The sequence below is a fragment of the Chelonia mydas genome, chromosome 9, assembly GCF_015237465.2.
Source record: "Chelonia mydas isolate rCheMyd1 chromosome 9, rCheMyd1.pri.v2, whole genome shotgun sequence".
Classification (NCBI taxonomy): domain Eukaryota; kingdom Metazoa; phylum Chordata; order Testudines; family Cheloniidae; genus Chelonia; species Chelonia mydas.
This window is the reverse complement of record NC_057855.1, coordinates 42,324,506-42,339,077: the sequence shown is the minus strand read 5'-3', so window position 1 is coordinate 42,339,077 and position 14,572 is coordinate 42,324,506. Positions and strand designations below refer to the sequence as shown.

At 41.5% G+C, this 14,572-nt stretch overlaps 1 protein-coding gene across 1 annotated transcript in view; it reads left to right on the top strand.

The window, feature by feature from the left end:
• ST6GAL1 (ST6 beta-galactoside alpha-2,6-sialyltransferase 1) overlaps positions 1 to 14,282 on the top strand; it is a 256,245-nt gene extending 241,963 nt beyond the window's left edge. The window contains exon 12 of the transcript XR_006284034.1: positions 13,445 to 14,282. The gene's annotated coding sequence lies outside the window, so the exon portion shown is untranslated. The remainder of the gene's footprint in view (positions 1 to 13,444) is intronic.
• The last annotated feature ends 290 nt before the right edge of the window (positions 14,283 to 14,572 follow it).

Sequence of the window (14,572 nt, the reverse complement as noted above, 5' to 3'; positions counted from 1 at the left end):
AAATGCAAAATCATTCAGTTCTGTGCTGCATCCCCTTCACAGCAGGAATATTGTTCCAAGAAGGTGGCAAAAAGCTGAATACAACATTCTAGATCAGGCATTTCTGCTTTCAACTGTTAATAGTCACACATTTCAGAGTAACAGCCGTGTTAGTCTGTATTCGTAAAAAGAAAAGGAGTACTTGTGGCACCTTAGAGACTAACCAGTTTATTTGAGCATGAGCTTTCGTGAGCTACAGCTCACTTCATCGGATGCATAGCATATCGTGGAAACTGCAGAAGACATTATATACACACAGAGACCATGAAACAAAACTTCCTCCCACCCCACTCCCCCGCTGGCAACAGCTTATCTAAAGTGATCATCAAGTAGAGCCATTTCCAGCACAAATCCAGGTTTTCTCACCCTTCTCCCCCCTCTCCCCCCCCCCCCACACACATACAAACTCACTCTCCTGCTGGCAACAGCCCATCCCCCTTTGAAACCCCTCTTTATAATGCGCATGATAATCAAGGTGGGTCACCTCCAGCACTAATCCAGGTTTTCTCACCCCCCCCCTTTCCAAAAACCACACACACAAACTCATTCTCCTGCTGGCAACAGCTCATCTTACAATGTGCACAGCAATAATCCAAGTTTAACCAGAATGTCTTGGGGGGGGGTTTGCAGGAAAAAAACAAGGGGAGACAGGCTACCTTGCATAATGACTTAGCCACTCCCAGTCTCTATTCAAGCCCAAATTAATAGTATCCAATTTGCAAATGAATTCCAATTCAGCAGTTTCTCGCTGGAGTCTGGGTTTGAAGTTTTTTTGCTTTAAGATAGCGACCCTCGTGTCTGTGATTGCGTGACCAGAGAGACTATCAAGCATTCTTACAACTACAATACCCACCTGCGGAAGTGAAGAAACAGATTGATAGAGCCAGAAGAGTTCCCAGAAGTCACCTACTACAGGACAGGCCTAACAAAGAAAATAACAGAACGCCACTAGCCGTCACCTTCAGCCCCCAACTAAAACCCCTCCAACGCATTATTAAGGATCTACATTGGTCAAACTGGACAGTCTCTACGTAAAAGAATGAATGGACACAAATCAGATGTCAAGAATTATAACATTCATAAACCAGTCGGAGAACACTTCAATCTCTCTGGTCACGCAATCACAGACATGAGGGTCGCTATCTTAAAGCAAAAAAACTTCAAATTCAGACTCCAGCGAGAAACTGCTGAATTGGAATTCATTTGCAAATTGGATACTATTAATTTGGGCTTGAATAGAGACTGGGAGTGGCTAAGTCATTATGCAAGGTAGCCTGTCTCCCCTTGTTTTTTTCCTGCAACCCCCCCCCAAGACATTCTGGTTAAACTTGGATTATTGCTGTGCACATTGTAAGATGAGCTGTTGCCAGCAGGAGAATGAGTTTGTGTGTGTGGTTTTTGGAAAGGCGGGGGGGTGAGAAAACCTGGATTAGTGCTGGAGGTGACCCACCTTGATTATCATGCGCATTATAAAGAGGGGTTTCAAAGGGGGATGGGCTGTTGCCAGCAGGAGAGTGAGTTTGTGTGGGGGGGGGGGGGAGGGGGGAGAAGGGTGAGAAAACCTGGATTTGTGCTGGAAATGGCTCTACTTGATGATCACTTTAGATAAGCTGTTGCCAGCGGGGGAGTGGGGTGGGAGGAAGTTTTGTTTCATGGTCTCCGTGTGTATATAATGTCTTCTGCAGTTTCCACGATATGCTATGCATCCGATGAAGTGAGCTGTAGCTCACGAAAGCTCATGCTCAAATAAACTGGTTAGTCTCTAAGGTGCCACAAGTACTCCTTTTCTTTTTAGTCACACATTGTGTTCTTTCTTCTCTTCCATGCTGATACAATCCTCTGTGATATGGGTACAGGAATTTGTCGCTAGTAATTTTGGACATTAGTTAATGAGTGAAATTTGTTAAACACTATTTACCTACGTGCTGAATGGCCTATATTTTACCACCAAAAAATGCACAGACTCAGTCCTGTTAATATTTGAGATGACTGCATAGACTATAACATTTGTATATAAAGCTACTTCCATCCATCTGTTAAAATCCTCATTCCGCTCCCCTTCGTTCCAGCCAGAAATTACTTCTATAAATAAAAATAAATTGAGTTTCTAGTGTTGAAACATTAGTTAAGAAATGTGACTATTATGATTGTTGGGGGAAAAAAATCAACCTTTTTTTCGCATCCATTTAATAGTGCTTGAAATTGAGACTATGTAAAGAAAGACATTGCCAACTTGGTTATGCCGTGTGTATTTCTCCTCAGAGTGTTTTGAGCATATTTTGTGATGAAGTTGCACAACTGAAGTTCTCATTGGCTTGCAGGCCAGGAGTTTTGGAGATTGTGAAGCAGCCAAAAGACAGACAAATACATAATGAGGGCAGTGTTGAAAGAAAAATGCAATGGAAACAACTAAGTTTGAGTGACATCAGACAAGTAAATGGTTTATGAGCAGGGATTGGGCAGAGTTAAGTGTGTGGGTGAGGGAGAATCTCTTCAAGATAGAGTAGAAGGAGGGGAAAAGCAGTGGATGGGAGTAGTGGATGTGGCGTGGTGGAGGGAGGATAGGAATATTCATAGTTTTGTTTTGTTTTTAAGGCAGAAGCAACCATTATGATCATTTGAGTCTGACCTCCTGTCTCCATTTTTTACCATTCCATCAATTTGTGTCCTTTGTAAATGTTACTAGGATTTTAGCAATGATTTTATATTCCCTTTCACTGTTGTGAAAGAAATCAAACGGCATTGGGCCAAGAGCAGATCTCTGCAGGGCCCCCTTACAAACAACCCACTGGATGATGATTTCCTGTTTACAATTGCTTTTGATGACGAGCATATGACAGAAGTATGACCGAAGGATTTGAGAAGATGACAAGAAAAGTGAAACAGGAAGGAAAAGGCTGTGGAAGAAGAGAGTAACCATATCGGTGTGCTCGTCATAATGTGGTGGAGAGCAATGTTCCCTCTAATTTTTGACAGGCCGTGTGAACAAAATATTTCTTCTGTGCAAATTTTTGTGCACGTGGTGTTTTGCCATGTGCGCGGGGGTTAGGATCTGTGTGCACATGCACACAGCTCAGAGGGAACAGTGGTGGAGAGTAGGTAGAATGGAAAAGCGTAGGTTCGTTGAGATCTCCTATACCTGAGAACTTCAGACTGAGGTAGGTTTCTGAGGAATCTGGTGCCAAGCTTGCTGACACAATGATTTCCTCTGTTCAGTGTCTAACTCTTAACTCTCTTTATTTGGATGGCAAATTATAATTGACTAAGAGAAAGAAAGGAAACTTTAGTTGGTTGTCCAGGTAGTTTAATGCTCCAGACTTGCCAGCTTCTTTATTTAGGAAGCTGGTCTCCATGCTCACTACCTTCTGTCACATGCATTTTTAATCTATGTCCTTGGCATCCTCCTTATTCCCTTGGTGAGTTTCACCATTTGCTTTTGGAGGATTAAAGCTCCATTACTTTTACATTTGGCATATTTTGCATTGTTGAACCAGATCCTCAGTGGGTGTAAAATGTTGCTATGCAGACTTCAGTGGAGCTACACCCACTGAGGATCTGCTCCGTAGCTGTTTTCATTACGTGGTTATTCTAAAAATGTCCCTGTTAAAAAGAGACATTTGTTTCTACAATGTCCTGACACATACTGCATCAGAACAAAGTTTAGGGATTAACTTTACTTACTTGTTTGTTCAAAAATATGTAGATGACTGGATTGTAGACTGTACTACTTTTTGCAAGGACTGACGGAATGATGCTGGCGGACGGCGTAATTAGACCAGGTTTTCCAAAAGTAGCTATCAGGGCCATGATCCCATATGGCAGCCAGCAAAGGAGAAAACAAATTACCATCACAACCACCATGATCAGTACACGTTGCTCTCTTGTCCGGCCTATTCCTTTAGTAACACCACTCACCTGAAATAAAGAAAACAGGATTGTGAAAGAAACATTAACAGCATGTATAATTATTAATGCTGAAAATAGGGGAAAATATGTCTGAGTTACTTGAACTACTGCATTAGCAGTTGTGACAAGTGGCTGATGCTACTGTAGTGGGTCCTGTGCTTTTCCTTGGTGTGGTGGGTCAGGGTGCCACCCCTTGCCCATATTCTTGGGCGTTGAGGGCTGCGCTGGTGCCCTGGTAGAGGAGAGGTGGGGAGTAGGGTAGGGACCTAGGCCCACCCCCTTCAGCTTCACAGGCTTCTTACCCTCTTTCCCCTTTGGTAGGGTTTCCCTCAGTCTTCTGTGCCAGGGAGTCCCTCTGCTCTGCTTGAGCAGGGTTTCCCTTCCCCTGGTCCTCTGGTTAACAGTGGTACTCCCCCAAACTCTAGTCAGCTCCCCTTCCCTCCCCCTGTCTGTCTTGGGTTCATTAGAATTAATGATGGCCCCTTTCATCCTGAGGAAACCAAAAGCCATCTGCAAGCTACATTTGTGTGTTGAATGTGTGGTGCTGTTTGTTAGTGACATGCTTCAGGGGATAGGAAAAGATGCCAACTGCTCATCTGTAAGTGCATGGAGATAGAGAACACAACTAACTACTGAAATGCAGCCTTCTCAGGGCAGAACTGGGCAAATGTTGGCAGCATAGAGCAATGCTAAACTGCTAGGACCTGGAAAATACTTTCATCTGGAGTGGATGGATGTACGGGGTAATTTTAGAGACGCTAATGCAATTTTCCTACTTGGAATTTGACTGGGGTACCCCAGCTAGCACTCCAATGGGCTCAGTCATCCGTTGGTGTAAGTCTGCAAAGCTCCATTGACTTCACTAATTCAACAGAATTACACTCACTTACATTTTTAGGGGCTTGAGGCCACTTCCATCTGTGGCGAGTAGAAGGCCTTTGAAAAGGATCACAAGTGGTCAGTTCTAAAGCTTTGCAGTCCCACCAGCATAGAATCAATCTTGTACTAATAGTGTAGTACTGATTGAAAAGGGATCCCTACTACTTTCCCATCATTGCTTCCAGGCCAGGGGACGTTGTATCATTTTCTATTGCCATTGCTGGAATGATGTACAAACTTGAATGAACTGTCTCATTTCTTACTGGATATGCTGTACTCAAGATCCATTTTTCTCTGCTACTGGACTGCATATCTTGACAGTGCTGTTTTTGAGCTGAAGGCTATGACTGCTCTAAAGTGTATTTGATCACAGGCAACTGAGTTAAAAGAGGATATAAAAATTATAGACTGCGATGAGCTCTGGATGGGACCCGACAAGATTTGAATGATGCAGTTAACCACACCATTGTTGCTTAAGTACTTTTTCATGAGAAATCTCAAGTGATTAAGCCAGTTTTCCTGCTTACAGTAAAATGAGATTTAAATCCCCCCCCCAAGCAATTTTTATTTTATTTATTATTTATTTACTTTGGTTTATATTTTAAGCCTATAGCTCTGGCAAAGTAGATCATATGCTTCTACTCAGTCTTTCTCAGGAGACAAGAACAAAAAGACTGTCAAAATTGAAAGATGATTAACTTAAACCTGATAAACAGGAACTCCAGGGGTGTCTCACCTTAGCATGATTGAAATTCTCTTCTATCACTTGGGACCAGATGATAAACCTCCCTGTTTTTTGTACATCTAATAACCCTTCCTGTAGACTCCCAACACCCATTCAAAAGCCACCAGTTCCCTGTACTGCTTAGTTCCCTATTGATAACTGTCCTGTTGTACACCTGCCCAAAAAAAATCATAAATTCCTGTTCTAGATTTTCCTCTAATCCTTTGGACCTCACACCTCCACAGCGGACAGCCCTGCCCCTCTGAATCCACTGGTGACAAATTCCATCCCTCATTAGTCTCTCATCCCTATGTGAATAAGCAGACACTGTTCAACCTTCACACAGCTGCTGCCTTGATCAGATTAGGTAAGGTTAATGAGACATAGGCTACATCTACACTAGGAGTCAGGGTGGTGTTTCCCAGCTCGCATTCAGCTAGCTTTAGTATAAATAGTAGCATAGTCGTGGTAGCAGCAGAGGTGCTGCTTAACCGTGTCGAGTACAAACATCCCCTGAAACTGCCATAGCTCATAGCTACAGACTAAAATCAAGCCCATCCCATGGACCTCTCAAACTTTTACACAATACATCAGTTTCTTCCTCTGTCAACAATAAACCTTCACCACCTCGAGGAAAAAAATTTTTTGTTACTTATGGGTGTATATTTTCCAGATGAGGCACAGACATTTAGCCATGCAACTTCCACTGATGATGGGAGCCACAAACATGAGTAATGCATCTCTCCATGAAATGTACCCTGTAACTACAGTAGACCCTCCATTTTTATTTATTTATTTATTTTGGAACACCAACCTTATGAACAACTAGTTATATGGACCATTTTTCCTGACAGGAAGGGGCGTGGGTGTGTGTGAAAGTGATGTCAATGAAGAACAAGTTAATATCCCTTCATATGTTGATGTCTCCAGTGCATTAGAAATTGCTTTGTAGTGGTGTGAAGGACAAGAAGAAAGTGATGCAGTGCCCCATACCACAACTTGTGCGACATACCTACGGTGCTTTTAAGAGAGCCTTAAATTAAAAAAGTTCCTAAAATAGAACTCCTTAGTCCTCAATCAGTTTGTTACAATAGGGGTTCTACTGTTATTAAATCAAATGAAGGCACTTGGCCAGATCCTCAGCTGTGCCATGAAATCTATGGAACGAGATAAATTTACACCAGCTGAAGGTCTGATCCCACTTTGGGATTTTTTGCATTTCTTTTTTGAAACCTAATCTGTTGCCTAGTGACATTGTTTCTAAAAAAGGAATCACTGTTAGGCATGCTTAAATACTATAATTGCAGTGTGCAACTATGATTAGTCTATGCTAACAACCATTCTAAGACATGCAAGAAATGGATGATTCTAGTCGTTTTTTCTTAAAAATGTAATATAGTTTCAGGACACACATTCCATCAGAATTTACCTCAGAGTGCAGTAGGTTTTTGAACTGACAACTAGATTGATATATGTTGTTAGCAATCTAAAACTTCATTTCCACTCTAAAGGCAAGGATCAATCATTGCAGTGGCTTGAAGGCTATTTAGTACTCTAACTCAAGTTAGAGTGGCTCACACTGGTTACAAGTTCAGGCTGTAATTTGTAGATGCCAGTATTCACAATGTATTGTACTTTAGTGCCAGGCTTACTGAATGCATTAGAACATGGTAAGGGACCTGCTAAGCTTGACAGAAGCAAAGCCTGATAGACATACAGCCATTCTCAAGGAACAAGCCAAGCCTTACAACTTGGTTTACAGTATTCAAGACTGAAAACACATTCATTTTACCCTGATTTACTCCTTACCTTCTCCAGTGCAAAAATGATCAAATAATAAAAAAAACAATGCTAGTGTATATCAGGTATTTTGATCCTACAAAATCATTCAGAACTTTGCTACCTCAGGATGGAAGACAAGGAAATGCTTGAATAGTTTTGCCAAGTATACTGACTGAACCCCATTCTGCTTGCCAAGACTAATCTGAACTGCTTCATGAGCTAGCTATTATAAGTCAAGTGTGAAGCAGGTCAGCTTGGCCCTGCGAGGCTGAGAGAAGCAACTGCAATGTTTTGTAAGAGAGTGAAAGGTAAAAATCAGATCTGGAAGTCAGAGAGGAAAGAAGAGACCCCTCAGAGTAATGTAGGGTCCTGCACATCAACATGTTCACCAGCGTAATACATTTTTGCTTTGGGGCCAGATCCTAGTCCCATTGTAGTCAATGAATTTTGCATTCAGTGTCACTGGAGCAGGAGCCCCCTCTTAGTTTAGCAAGGCCCCTTCCTTCAATGATATCCACTTGAATGGATCCCACAGCATCCCTTTATCTTCAGTGGGACTCCACACGGGTGACTGTGAGCATCTCATTGCAGGATTAGGGCCTCAAGGCTTAAGGCCTCACACTCACAAAGGGAGCTGCTTCTGAAGATCCTTACATGCACACCCATCCCCGCAGGTGGATTGCTTTTCAGGGTGCGTTAGAGGCCTTTTACTTCTCAGCTGAGAAAAGCCCAGGGACTTGGCAGGTCCAGGGTTACTACTGGCATCCTTTGCATGGAGATCTGTCTCACTGAAATGTTCCATCAGCAAACTGTCTTAACAGCAGGGACAGGAGTAAATTCCAGATACAAACACCATATTACAATCTCATGAATTCAAGGGCTAATAGGCATTTTTTGTTGCATTCCGCAAACTGGAAGCTTTCATTAACGAGGAAGTTAACCACACTGTCTACATATTGTGATATGCTGCTGAGCTGTTAACCCAGCCTTGCAGGAAACTGTCTCTGGAGGCAACATTTAAGAGTAGCACAGATGAGAGATCATCCCTCCATTTCTCTGTTTCCGTCAATAAGCTGTGAGCTTTAAAGCTTAAATGGGACCACTTAAAAGCTAGTAAGCACAAGAAAGTTCTCTCTCCCCTCCACATCCCACCTAACTTTCAAAACATGGAGGAAATTAAATGTAAAAGGCTCTGTTAATGCCATGTGATGGATGCACAATTAAAATTGCAAGTAGTAAGATCATGCAAAAGGTTTAAGAAGCATAATTTGATTGTATTCCACATACTTTCCATTCTTTAATCATGTTTCTGGATAAGGGGGTAGTCATGGCCTGTCCTGTGCACTGGTGAAAAGGAGCAGAAGAGGGTGTAAGGTGCCCTGTTATACCTTTGCACTAGTAAAAAGAAAAGGAGTACTTGTGGCACCTTAGAGACTAACCAGTTTATTTGAGCATGAGCTTTCGTGAGCTACAGCTCACTTCATCTATGCATCTGATGAAGTGAGCTGTAGCTCACGAAAGCTCATGCTCAAATAAACTGGTTAGTCTCTAAGGTGCCACAAGTACTCCTTTTCTTTTTACGAATACAGACTAACACGGCTGTTACTCTGAAACCTTTGCACTAGTATGGCACACCTTGCTTTTTCTGCCCTGGGAGGGGGAAGGCTCTGCAGAGCCACTATATTCCCCCCCTCCCCCACTTTGGACAGGTGGATGAGAAGAGGCAGGGAGGGGAGTGGGAGGAGTCTTGACTCAGTCCCTGCAATATGCCCAGTGCCTGTCACACTGGTGCACTGGGGAGTATATGCTGTGATGCTAGATGTGGTGAAGTTTATTCTCTCTCTGAAGCTGTAGGAGGGAGGTACTGACTCCTTGAACTTCCTCCTGGCTGCTCCAAGGGCAGCCCTTTGTTTTGGGCTGGCTTACAAACTTATGATTTAGCCCAATGTGGTATTTCTGTAAAATGTGACGTGGCCAGAACCTTGCCCTGTGTAGAGGGAATCCCTGGGTGGTGGAGAACCAGCTGGGTGGCTCCTAATCTAGCTCCTATCTGGGCCCAGAACAATAATCTTCATGTCCCAGAACAATCTGTTGTTGGGGCCACAGGCAGCCAGACATGAATTAGAGCAGCCCTCAGGGCTCAGGAGCTGAACTAGCCCCAGTAGTGAGGGGGAGAAGCAAAGGTGCCAGGAAACTGTGGTGTATTGAAAAATGTGCTTAAAATTACAAGCTTTCACTTTAAATTTGTAAGGGGTTTCCTGGTTCTGCATTTCAAATGTGCTAAAAGGTCTAACTCTGCTCCCATTTACCGCAATGGTGGCAAAGTGAGATCAACGCTGAGCACTTTTGAAACTCTGAATGCTCAGAGCAGGTTCAACAGTGAGATAGACAGCTGGGTCTCCAACCTGCCTTGGTAAATGAGGCAGTATACAAAGACTGTACATAATTCCAGCTCCTATCCAAATGGCTGTCTGTCTTGTTTGTTTGGCTTCAGGGAAATTGGCATCGATGGTCATGTAAATGTCACGAGTCATGACATGTTGACAGCTCAGATTTGTAAACTCTATCTCTTTTGTCAAGATACTTTATCTCCCTAACGCTTTGTGTTTCTGCTAAGAGAACAACTAGGCAGGTTGTCATAAGAACAGCCATACTGGGTCAGGCCAAAGGTCCATCAAGCTCAGTATCCTGTCCTCTGACAGGGGCCAATGGCAGGTGCCTCAAAGGGAATGAACAGACAGGTTATCATCAAGTGATCCATGCCCTGTAACACAGTGCCAGCTTCTGGCAAACAGAGGCTAGGGACACCATTCCTGCCCATCCTGGCTAATAGGTCCATCAATGACTATCTTCCAGGAATCTATCTAGCTCCCTTTTGAACCCCGTTATAGTATTGGCCTTCGCAACACCCTCTGGCAAAGAGTTCCAGAGGTTGACAGTGCGTTTGTGTGAAAAAATACTTTCTTGTTTGTTTTAAACCTGCTACCTATTAATTCCATTTGGTGGCCCCTTGTTCTTGTATTATGAGAAGGAGTAAATAACACTTCCTTATTTACTTTCTCTACACCACTCATGATTTTATAGACCTCTGTCATATCCCCCCTTAGTCACCTCTTTTCCAAGCTGAAAAATCCCAGCCTTTTAATCTCGCCTCCTACGGAAGCCATTCTATACCCCTAATCATTTTTGTTGCCCTTTTCTGAACCTTTTCCAATTCCAAAATATCTTTTTTGAGATGTAGCGACCACATCTGCACGCAGTGTTCAAGGTTTGGGTCTACCATGGATTTATATAGAGGCAATATGATATTTTCTGTCTTATTATCTATCCCTGTCTTACTGATTCCCAACATTCTCTTCGCTTTTTTGACTGCCGCTGCACATTGAGTAGATGTTTTCAGAGAACTATCCACAATGACTCCAAGATTTCTTTCTTGAGTGGTAACAGCTAATTTAGACCCCATCATTGTATACGTATAATTAGGATTATGTTTTCCAATGTGCATTACTTTGCATTTATCAACATTAAATTTCATCTGCCATTTTGTTGTCCAGTCACCCAGTTTTGTGAGATCGTTTTGTAGCTCTTTGCAGTCTGCCTGGGATTTAACTATCTTGAGTAGTTTTGTATCATCTGCAAATTTTGCCACCTCACCGTTTACCCCTTTTTCCAGATTGTTGTCCCCTAAAGGTGGATTCCCGTAATTATAAGTGCTAATACACCTCTCCATCACCTTTGCTCACAGCTAATATATTCAACAGGAAAATGTTGATAATAATACCGTAAAAGACCGTTGGGTCTGACTCCTGGTAGGAGGAAGGATGTTAAATTGTGGTTGGAGGAAAAAAAAAGAGGAAGAAATGATGGAAAGGTAAATTTAAAAGCAAAAGAGAAGTAAGGCAGAATTAAAAATACAGCTTTTTATTGTGTGCACAAGAAAATAGCATAATGCTCATGCATGCTTTAAAACCAGGGTGTAAATTCTTGAAACTGGGGGGAGGAAAGGAGCAGAAAACAACCAGGAACCTCATCTTGCCTAAATTATGCTTTATGTCTTCTAGGACTATGTGAATAAACTGTGTTAGTGCACAGATTTAATTGTATTGGAGAAGAAGAATATTTGTCCCTAATTACTAGAGACAGTGGAAGAATGGGAAGGAGGAGTCACTAAAATATTGATAAATTTCTAAATAATTTTCAATCTGCGGGTTTTGAAATTTGGATAAAAACTTGTTTTTGGTCATCCCTCCTCCTGCACTTCCATTCCCTTCTTCTGTTTTGCCAATGAAAAATGGAGAGAAAAGATGAGGGGAAAAGGGAAAAAACAAATATTGATTTCGTTTTGGTGTTTGGGTTTAGCTGAGGAAAAAATACTTTTTTGGTAAAAATTTCCATTTTTGAAAAAAAGCTATTTCATGACAAATTTCAACCAGCTCTCCCAACTATCTACTACTTTTAGCTCCCTGTAAATAGCAACATTGTTGCCTATTTTGGCTTAGTTTGTCTACATGTAAATAATCCCAGAGCTTCTTGTCTCAGAACAAAAGGCATAACTTGAAACAATGCCCCTTCAAGACCTGAAGTACCAGTATACTACGATGTGTGTGAATCTATGGTATGTCATGTAAGTTAGTGAACCACTAAGCCAGCCTCTCACAAGGCTTGTTTGTGTTTTGTATCCACAACCCAGAGTGAAGGGAGCAGGAAGATCACCCCCCGCACAAGGGAACGTTCAGAGTTACTCTGCTTGGTACCTTGCAGGTCAGAGCCCTAAGGGTAGAAAAATCAGGTGATTAATGTTTCATATCGAGCTGATCGGGAATTTCCCATCTGAATGATTTTCTGACCAAAAATGCAGTTTCTGCAAACTCAAAATTTCCTGTGAAAAATTTTGATTTGCCAAACACTTTCAATTTTCTGTCAGGAAAATATAACTGAAATATTTCATTTGGGGTTGGTTTGACCCAAATCAGAATATTTCATTTGACCCAAAATATTTAATTTGGAATCGGTTAAAAAAAATCTTTAATCCTTCATTTACTTATGTAATATTGACTTATGGGAGTTGTGTTCCAGCTCCCATTCTCTCTTATGGACCAGGCTCTCTGGAGGACTACTTCTCCCATAATGCATTTTGTCCAAGTGGTGGCTCATGCAGAGTCACATGATTCAATTTATTAGGGAAGATCTCATTCCAATCCCTATTCTCTCCTTTGGCCCAGGCTCCCTGACTGGACTACCTCTTTCATAATAAATAGTCATGTGACTCTGCATGATCCACCACTTGGACAAAATGCATTATGGGATAAGTAGTCCTCCGGAGAGCCTGGGCCAAAGGAGAGAATGGGGACTGGAACTACAACTCTCATAAGGCAATAGGGAAATACAGTTCAAAAAGTGAATCAAAACACTCCTATTTGGGGAATGTCAAAGTTTTGTTTGTTGAAATGAAACATTTTGATGTTTCCAAATAAAAAAAAAAAAAATTCAGAATTTCCGTTCCACATAAACTGTCGGCATTTAAACTTCTAGTCTCTCTTCAGGACACAAACGAATGTTGACATGTCTGAATTGTCTGAAGGATGGAAACTCTGAATTTTGTTCCGCTTTAGTTTGATGGGACAGTTAGAGTGTGATTACTGCACATATTGCAGAGCAGTGGTTCTCAAAACCACCATCTGAGCTGAAGAGAAAGAAGAGGCTAAAGAATAACTTTTCTCAATGATGAGGAATTGATCCTGATCCTGCACCCTTAAAGTCAGTGGGCATTTTGTCACTGACTTCAATTGTAGCAGAATCAAGGCCTTCATGTGGAAGCCCTGCTTCTCTGCAATACGCAACCCAAGCTTTCTTAAAAGACAAATTATTAGTTGGGCTCCTGCTTGACCTAACACAAGGGCATTTCACATTAACCATACGTCAGCTCTGATCATCAGCAACTGTAATCTGATTTAAAGAGCTGTCATATCTACACATGAAAATTAAAGAGTATTAGGAGCCAGCATGTGGCATTAGCCCTGCTGGTCAATCAGGATGAAAGGCACCTGTCATAGAGTTATTTCTGGTTTAAGAACTATATTTATCCTTCAAGTGTGTCATATTTACCCTTCCCAGGCTCAATAGAGATGGAAATGCAAAGAAAAAGAGAAAAGTTGGAGGAAGAAGCAATAGGTAAGATGCTATGAACTATGACATGGATTTCACTGAGTTCAGTACCTGGACTGATTGCAGGATTGCCAATGTTGCATTCAATCTGTCATCATAGTGTTCATTCACTTAGCAGGGTTAAGTCCCTCTGAAGTTGCTCATGCTCGTCTCCTAAATAACCTAAATAAGTGTGTTGTATATGGATTTTGCCATCTCACTGCTCACAACGCTTTTCCAGGTCTCTAATAAATATATATTCAACACTCATCATAGTATAGACTCCTATAGTGCCTCACTGTTAATTGCATTGATGAGAGTTTGAAACTCACCAATGTGCATATGCTGTGTGGGTAATATTGGCATTGATGTTTTAGTCCATCTTTGCATTCTAGATGTTACCTTGAGGTTATTTTATAAAACCTTGCTTCAGAAAGGTGATGCATACCTGTACTTAAAGGTGGAAACATCACTAAAACAAAGTATTTGATAAAATCTTGATTCCTAAATGGAATTTAGGAATGTTTTTTCTTTTTTTGATGATCACCCAGGATTAACAAATGATTGCAGTGGATCATAGCTATGATGCCAATAAAAATGTAAATCAAAATATTTCCATTTGTAGTAGGGAAATATTCCTGAAGCACACCCAACAGTATCAATAATTTGTTTATATACAGCAGTATTTTAAATGGTTTAAGAGTATGCCCATTTGTTTATCTATGGGGAGAACTCCTTTCAAAATTATGTCTCATGTATCTTGTTTAATGTTTACACGTCTCATTAAAGTTCTCTTGAGTTCATGCTCTGTAAAATGTCTCTGCCATAGTCTGGCAACCTTTAAAAATGATCAGTCTGTATAAGGGAGAGGAATGGGGACAAACTGGGCCAGGAAATGTTTTTGGAAAAACAAAACAAAAACACTTTTTATATAAGGTTATGCATTGTGGCTGGAATTTTCAAAGGCTCCTAAGAGAGTTAGGCACCCATTTTACCTTGAAAGTCAATGAGAGATGGGTACCTAACTTCATCAGTCACCTTTGAAAATACCAGTCTGTATGATGATCCCTAGTACAGGTGTGAGATCTTGATGTCCTC